Source organism: Cupressus sempervirens, chromosome 5 (genome assembly GCF_028749045.1).
Source record: "Cupressus sempervirens isolate cs-2001-9-10 chromosome 5, ASM2874904v1, whole genome shotgun sequence".
Taxonomy (NCBI): Eukaryota; Viridiplantae; Streptophyta; class Pinopsida; order Cupressales; family Cupressaceae; genus Cupressus; species Cupressus sempervirens.
In genome coordinates, this window is record NC_143122.1 from 900,939,182 (window position 1) to 900,948,414 (window position 9,233).

General features: G+C 33.0%; 2 pseudogenes across 1 annotated transcript; both read right to left on the reverse strand.

The window, feature by feature from the left end:
- Positions 1 to 933: 933 nt before the first annotated feature.
- Positions 934 to 2,737, reverse strand: LOC149558837 (putative methyltransferase TCM_000168; annotated as a pseudogene). Its single transcript, XR_016352481.1, has 4 exons — positions 2,599 to 2,737; positions 2,082 to 2,506; positions 1,547 to 1,813; positions 934 to 1,433 (listed from the first exon to the last, which is right to left on the reverse strand). The product of XR_016352481.1 is annotated as a putative methyltransferase TCM_000168 (transcript).
- A 4,719-nt stretch (positions 2,738 to 7,456) lies between these two features.
- On the reverse strand, positions 7,457 to 8,992 carry LOC149558838 (indole-3-acetate O-methyltransferase 1-like; annotated as a pseudogene).
- Positions 8,993 to 9,233: the final 241 nt, after the last annotated feature.

A 9,233-nucleotide genomic window follows, 5' to 3' on the forward strand; every position in this document is an offset into this window, starting at 1 on the left:
AATTTTGTACTCTCTTTCCAATCTTTGTGCAACACCTTCCATTTTGTGCACTATACTACCTCCCTCCATAATCCTCACTCCATCCATCATACTATGTCCCTCTGTACTCCCCCCTCAATCTATCATACTACCTCCCTCCATCCCCCATACTACCATCACCCCTACTCCTCCCTCCATCTATCTATCATACTATCTCCCTCTGTACTCCTCCATCCATCCTCCATAATACCTCGCTCCATACTCCTCCCTCCATCCACCATAGTACCTCCATCTATACTCCTCCATCCATCTACTGTACTTCCTCCCTCTATAGTCCTCCCTCCCTCCATTGTACACCAACATTTTGGTATATCATCCTCCCACCTTGGTTGGAACATTACAAGTCATAAAATAGAGAAATTAGGAATGTCAATGAAAATTTATTGATGCAAGCTTGTCTCAATAAATGAAAAGCTTTTAAGATTAACATTTTGAAATTTATTGTACATTGTTATAAATTAGCCGTATATTTAATAATATTTATGTTTGAGGGAAAAGGTACTCTAGTGTGTATGTGGATATAGGTATATTTATTTTTCATAAAAGAGGATGGGGAATTTAGATAGACAATTATTTTTTAAAATTTTAAAATTTGATGTATTCTTTTCAGTTTTAATTAAATATAATATGTTTATAATAGTTTAATATATGTTAAAAGGTTACATACAAGACATAGATGGGAGACATTAAAAATGAACAACAATATCATAAATTGTATAACATGATTTATTGAAAATGATAAACTTCTGACTTGAACGATGATAAGATTTATTGTAATTAACATTTTATGAAAGGTTAAAATGAATTACATATTGAATTAAACTTCATAAATAACAAGCTTATACAGAAAATAAAAACTGAAACAAAGATAAGAAATCTTAATCAAAGTCTTAATGCTCTCAACTAAGTACCATGTTCTTTGGTATGTGTACATAGTACTTGGGTGCATGGATACACATCTTAGAATTGTTCTTGGCAGCATTGATAATATTTAAGTGTGATATTTTTGACCCTACTTATTGATAGGTCTTATTCTGAGCTCCTTTCTTTGTGAGAAAGGCGACAAGAAGGCTTGTTTCTAGAGAGAGATATTCTTCTACTAGAATGGTAGCACTTTTACCAATTCTAGAGAATAATTCCGTCGACAACGTCTTGCATCCCAAATGATCTTCTATAATATTCTCAAATGCTGCTCTACAATTATTGGCTACAAGTCTTCCAAACGTATCTTCTCCCCCATGTAGCATAGAATTATACCCATTAATTCCTTGAATAGTTTTTAAAAACTCTACTCCAAAAGATCCTTCGCTGTTCACAATACTTTCCAATTCTTCTAAATTTGGACTGAACAATGGCATCTTAAATGACTCCCATTTCTCTTTTTCAACAATGCCCTGTCAATAATAAAGTATCATTTCATATCAGAACAACCGTTACATATAATAGCTTAGAATGTTAATATTTGATGTAAAAGAAACAGAAAAGGAAACGAATGCATCATATCAACCTCATTTACTAGTTCCTCAAATGCACTGTCTATTTGACGCGCAACAAATCCACACACGCCTTGCTCATCGAGTATGTTGGATCCTTCATTCCGACCTGGAAGACATATGAACATGCCTCCCCCGTCAACCATCTCCTCTGCTCGCGCCTTCAAAAATGATGTGAAATCTGTCTCGAACTGATTCAGATATGCAGCTGCTACATCCTCTTCACAATCACTTGTAATGTACACATGAGGCGATCTTCTCTGTCTAAGAGTCCCTGGTACCTTCATTTGAACGGTATCACATTATAAAACTTGATTTCTAGATTAAAAATGTTAAATAATCAAGATTGACTTATTTTTTTAAGCTTAATTTCTTCATTAATATGCGATGTTTAAGATTGACTTATTTTTTCAAACTTAATTTCTTCATTAATATGTGATATTTAAGAATGACCCCATCTTAATATGTAATATTTAAGAGTGGCCGCTTCTTACAATGAGACAACTAAATAGAATTTAGATATAGAGAAGTGAAGGGTTTATTACCCACCTGTGAAAGCCAATGGAGGCTTGCAGAAGAATGACAGAAATGGAGGCATTTCCGTGGGAGTAGACGTCTGAAATGTGATCCACACACAGCCGCTGCAGTGTAAGACCTTCCAGATAATGGGTCTTATCCACCACGGCCGAGCCTTCTTCTCTGTGTGGAGGCAATATTCGAAAGAGGGAATTGAAATCATTGGAAGGGAGGTCGATGAAATCAACCTCAAACTCTGGCATTTCCCGTTCTTCTTCTTGTTCACGAAGCGAGCGTTGCACGGCACTCACAACGGTGTCTGCCACAAGAAGAGTATTTTTCCCGGTACCACACCCGAAATCTGCTATCCTAAATGTGCCTCCCACATTTGTCATCAATCTCATATGGTCACAAATGGCGCGCTCTAGAATCGGTTTCACACCTTCAATACCATGTAACTGCACTAGGAAAATTTTCAAATATTACTTTTCCATATTTTTTTCAATAGTAAAAAGCAAAGAGATTTAAAAAGGAATAGAGTGTTGTGTACCTGAACTGAAGAGTTTTTTGCATAGCTATATTCTCCATCTCCACCATTCATGCCCAGCACATCCTCCACTGCCAGTTTCGACTGAGATTTGATGGCCTCCATTCTTACGCCTACTTTGATCTGAACAAGCTCGATCAATTTTTTGGTCGCTACATTTGCTTCTTACGGTCATATTCTTCTATTTACAATCATTACTTTGATGATCGGATGTCATCGTTAAACATCATTTTGACGACGAACGTTCGGCGTTTAGCTTGTGGAATCTTTTGACGTTTATAACATTTGTTAGTACTGTATGTCACTGGTTGTCAAGCATTTTCCTCGAATTTATTAATATTGGTGTGGTAGGTTTTCAAGCAATTAAACAAAGTTTGACATTTAGCTTGTGGCATCTTTTCACGTTCATACTGTAAGCATTTTCTTCAAACTTATTAATATTGGTATGGTAGGTCTTCAAGCAATTAAACAAAGTTTGACATTTAGCTTGTTACATCTTTTCACGTTCATAAAATTTATTCATACCATATGTTGCTGGTATCCACGCATTTTTCCTGAAATTGATTAATATCGGTATAATTGATATACAATCCACAAGATCAATTTTTAAAATAGAGCACAAATTAAGAGCTTATAATTATAAGAAGATGTACTTAAATGATTACTCATTATAGTATAACGTAAGATATAAAAGAGATTAAAAAGTTAGGGGATAGAAGGACTCTTTTGTATGTTCCCTATTATCTATGCTTAAATAAGGTCCAAAATGATGTGTGAAAATGCAATGTTGTTACTGACCACAGACATACCAACCATGATTACTTTATGCCTGTTTCACCTTACATTAAAGACCTACAACAGATTTGTTGTGCTTTGAGTCATGGTCATTTTTTGATATATTAACTATTTAAGACATGGAATTTAATTGTTCCTTTTTAAAAAGTGTAAGTAGCTGGATGAATATCACAAACCCATACTATTACGTACTGAATATTTTATGATGAATCACCACACCTCATTCCAAATATCCTAGCTTGGCACTTACAGAAAGTATGCTTGTAAAGGTTAGTGTCATGGTATTTATACCTATCGATTGTATTTTCTTCAAAATCTACTAGGACCATTTTGCACATATATAGCAACTAACACAGTCCAAGAAACCACATCCTATTGAGATATATTATCGTATGAATTTTATAGTTTTTGTATTCATCCACACTTTTCCATTCATGTATATTAATGTTTTGACAACTAAAACATATAAAGAGTAACCGCTTTTAATGATCTTCTGATGAATTTACATGCATTCTTCCAAAGTATCTAGTTTGGAGAAATCTGGTAGTATGTGAGAAAAGGTTTTCTAGTTTGGATTACAAATTTGATTTGCAAGTACTTGAAAATATCTAGGGAATTGTTTCAAGCCCATTTTGTTTATATCCTACAACTATTGCATTCCACAAGATAATGTGTCATGTAAGCATTTTATCAAACAACACATGCATCTTTATCCTATGCTTTGACATTTTACATGTATAGCTATTAGGGTATTCATCACAATTACATTAGAAAGAAATCCACACATTATAATGCTTCCATGAATTACAAAACATGTTCTAAAGAAGTCATGCTTGTGCATTTAAGGATAATAGTGGAAAATGTAAAATGGTCTGATTGGATTATTATTCATTGCATTTGATGAACTAAAATTACTGTCTATTGAGGAATGCATTTTTTTTTAAAGCTAAAATTAGGTCACAATCCAAGAAAAGATATTTGACTCTATCATGTTGTTGAAAGTAATGCGAGCATTACACCAATATTTTGACATACACATATTAATACAAACGATTTTAGCAAAGAATCAAACCCATGAGATGCACTAGTTTGATAGCTACAAATCAGACTTTCTATTTCTAGCTTTACAAGACATGCACTCAATTGCTCATGATCGAAGAACAATGGGAAATGTATAAGTTTGATGTGTAAAGTGGTGAAAGTATGCACTTCAAAATGGTTAAAAAGATAAGAATCAATGAACATTTGAGATGACCTCAATGGTAGTCATTTGATCTACATGATTTTTTTTGATGTGCTTGGATGCAAATTTTAGCTCCACACTTTTAAATTTTGAAATGCCATCAATAGAATCAACTTAAAGTAACAATAATTCTCTATATAATGATAAGAAATTTTGACTTGAGTGAACTTCAATGTAAAAAGTGGCATCCGCATGAGATTTAATTCCTTATCTTGTCTATCTCAAGTGCAAGATGCAACACAAACACTTTTGCATTTTGGAAATTAATTTTTTTTCATTCATCATAAACACCAAGAAATGTCAAGGAATACAAAGATGACCAATCATCTTACATTATTTACATCATTCAATTATTTTAATTATAATTATTATATTTTGCAAAAATTATTTAATGCAAATTATTTGATGATTGTTTTTAAATAAAGTCTGATAGAGAAAAAAAATTTGATGGAAAAAAGAAAAAAGAAAATGAAGAAAGATATTGGATAGACAGTGTATGAAAGAAGGAAATAGAAGAGGATCATTCAAAATTCACTAAGTAAGTTTGTCTTATGAAGAAAACTTAATAGAAATTATAATTTAATGAAGGATAGAGAAAATTACATTAAAAATGTAGATTCTTGAATCCTCAACTCTTTTGATAGACATATATAAAACCTCCATCAGGCTAAGAACATACAAGTAGAAGAATACCTTCAATTTAGATGCCACAATCCTTGATGGTCAACTATAAAGTCTTAGATAGCATGCCCTCTTCATCAAATGTGTTTAACATTTCTTGTTAAGGGAAAGGGTGTGAGATTGGTGCAAGGATTAAAAAAGGAAAGAAATTAAAAATCTGATTATTGCATAATATTTTATTGTCTAAATGTAACTCTTTGAATTAAAAATGAACAACAAAGAATGGTTATTTGTTATTGTATAGGAATATTTTTTACATAATATATTAGGTTGAATATTTGGCAAGATAGAGTAATACAATAGAAATAATGAAATTCAAATATGATGCAATCGATCTATGAATTGTGTGCTCATCTAAGTAATATTTATTTATAATTAATGTTTATATTACATGATTCAAGTGAGAAGTAGTGAACAATTTTGATAGCAATTGAATTTTGAAGCAAGAAGGTGCACTAAGCTCTAATCTCTAAGATGGAATAGAAAAAATGTGTGTTTTCCTAGGAATGGTAGATCCAAAAATTCTTTCATGTCTAACTCTCCTTCACTTCTCTAATCAAAGCAATGAACAAGTTGTACTAATGCAACCCTGATATTGGTGATTGCCATGGAAGCCCGAGGGCAACTTTTCCTTCACACTCGAAAAGAAATCACACTCTAATCTAGATCTATAATCATATTTAAATTTTTACCCATAAATTTCTTAGGCCCAAATTCCAATGAATCTTGTGACACTCTTGAATATCTTCATACCGCCCAAACATTAATAGTGAGCTTCATCTTTTACAATATGAAATAGTCATATGAGGTCCTTCCACAACAATTGTTTCTATAAATTTATAAAAGATGAACTATGTGCCTATTGAATGCAATCTAATATCTTTGTAACTACACAATGCAGATGCGAGTATTTCATTTTTACAATATGAAAATTGATTACTTTCTCATCATATTTTACTAATATGAATTTCTCACCATATCCCATTGCCCATTTGAATGCAATCACTAGTGACTCTAGTGTATTAAGAAAGATATCCCATATCGACAAAGAGACACTAGTCAGACCTAATTGCCCATTTGAATGCAATCACTAGTGACTCTAGTGTATTAAGAAAGATATCCCATATCGACAAAGAGACACTAGTCAGACCTAATAATATATATAATCGAATAAAAGTAATGTCAGAGATATAATGAACGGTTGACAGTGAAAAATCAGCAACCAACGAGAAACAATCAATGACATGTGAAGTGGTAAGAAATAGACGCATTTGATTGGTGCAATGGTAGTCATCGCCTCTTTAAAATTGTCAGCCATTGGATTTTCAAAACGAGCTCCTCACCTTCATATAGTGAATGGACTTCGGCGTAAATATAATAATAAATGTAGAAATGCGGTAGGATTGATCATTTAATTAACTCAGTTGGGTATTTGTAAATGCAGTGGTCTGTAAGCGGCTGTGGACTACACATGTTTTGTTTAATGTCCTTCTAGAATTTGTTTGGTCTGTTCCGACCACTGAGTTGGTATAGTAATTAATTTATTTCAACCGAATTAAAAAGTAATTTCAATTTTCTGCCTACTTCGAACAGAGCAATTCTTTACAGGACAGACTACTCTACAAAATGTACTAAAGACAAAATAAAGTCAAACTTGTTTTTTCCACATTCACAAAAATGTAGTGATAAAGTCAAATTATTTTTTAAAATTTTGAAATATGATGTATTCTTTTCAATTTTAATTAAATATAATATGTTTATAATAATTTAATATATGTTAAAAGGTAAGATACAAAACATAAATGAAAGACATTAAAAATGAACAACAATGTCATAAATCGTATAATATGATATATTGAAAATGATAAACTTCTGACTTGAACGATGATAAGATTTATTGTAATTAACATTGTATGAAAGGTTAAAATGAATTACATATTGAATTAAACTTCATAAATAACAAACTTATGCAGCAAATGAAAACTGAAACAAAGATAAGAAACCTTAATCAAAGTCTTAATGCTCTCAACTAAGTACCATGTTCTTTGGTATGTGTACATAGTACTTGGGTGCATGGATACACATCTTAGAATTGTTCTTGGCAGCATTGATAATATTTAAGTGTGATATTTTTTAACCTACTTATTGATAGGTTTTATTCTGAGCTCCTTTCTTTGTGAGAAATGCGACAAGAAGGCTTGTTTCTAGAGAGAGATATTCCTCTACTAGAATAGTAGCACTTTTACCAATTCTAGAGAATAATTCCGTCGACAACGTCTTGCATCCCAAATGATGTTCTATAATATTCTCAAATGCTGCTCTACAATTATTGGCTACAAGTTTTCCAAACGTATCTTCTCCCCCATGTAGCATAGAATTATATCCATTAATTCCTTGAATAGTTTTTAAAAACTCTACTCCAAAAGATCCTTCGCTGTTCACAATGCTTTCCAATTCTTCTAAATTTGGACTGAACAATGGCATCTTAAATGACTCCCATTTCTCTTTTTCAACAATACCCTGTCAATAATAAAGGGTCATTTCATATCAGAACAACCGTTACATATAATAGCTTAGAATGTTAATATTTGATGTAAAAGAAACAGACAAGGAAACGAATGCGTCATATCAACCTCATTTACTAGTTCCTCAAATGCACTGTCTATTTGACGCGCGACAAATCCACACACGCCTTGCTCATCGAGTATGTTGGATCCTTCATTCCGACCTGGAAGAGATATGAACATGCCTCCCCCGTCAACCATCTCCTCTGCTCGCGCCTTCAAAAATGATGTGAAATCTGTCTCGAACTGATTCAGATATGCAGCTGCTACATCCTCTTCACAATCACTTGTAATGTACGCATGAGGCGATCTTGCCTGTCTAACAGTCTCTGGTACCTGCATTTGAATGGTATAAATATCATATATTAAGACTAGAAAATAATCAAGATTGACTTATTTTTTTCAAACTTGATTGACTTATTTTTTCAAGTTTAATTTCTTCATTAATATGTGATATTTAAGAATGATCCTGTCTTAATATGTAATATTTAAGAGTGTCCGCTTCTTACAATGAGACAACTAAATAGAATTTAGATATAGACAAGTTAAGGGTTTATTACCCACCTGTGAAAGCCAATGGAGGCTTGCAGAAGAATGACAAAAATGGAGGCATTTCCGTGGGAGTAGACGCCTGAAATGTGATCCACACAGCTGCTGCAGTGTAAAACCTTCCAGATAATGAGTTCTTATCCGCAACGGCCGAGCCTTCGTCTCTGTGTGGGGGCAATATTCGAAAGAGGGAATTGAAATCATTGGAAGGGAGGTCGATGAAATAAACCTCAAATTCTGGCATTTCCCGTTCTTCTTGTTCACGAAGCGACCGTTGCACGGCACTCACAACGGTGTCTGCCACAATAAGAGTATTTTTCCCGGTACCACACCCGAAATCTGCTATCCTAAATGTGCCTCCCACATTTGTCATCAATCTCATATGGTCACAAATGGCGCGCTCCAGAATCGGTTTCACACCTTCAATACCATGTAACTGCACTAGGAAAGTTTTCAAATATTACTTTCCCATATTTTTTCAATATTAAAAAGCAAAGAGCTTTAAAAGGAATAGAGTGTTGTCTACCTGAACTGAATAGTTTTTTGCATAGCTATATTCTCCATGTCCACCATTCTAGGGATAAATTTAAGGAACCTTCCTCCCAAAATTTATAAAATTGTGGCGAATCACATGTCATTTGGATGAAAAAATAATTAATAGTGTTGGCGAATTATGCATCAATGGATGGATATTTGGTGGCAATTTTTTTAATAGTTTAGAGAATTTTTATAAAATAATGGAGATTATAATTTTTTTTTTTAATAAAATTATTAATATTGATGGCGAATTATGTTTTCAAATATGG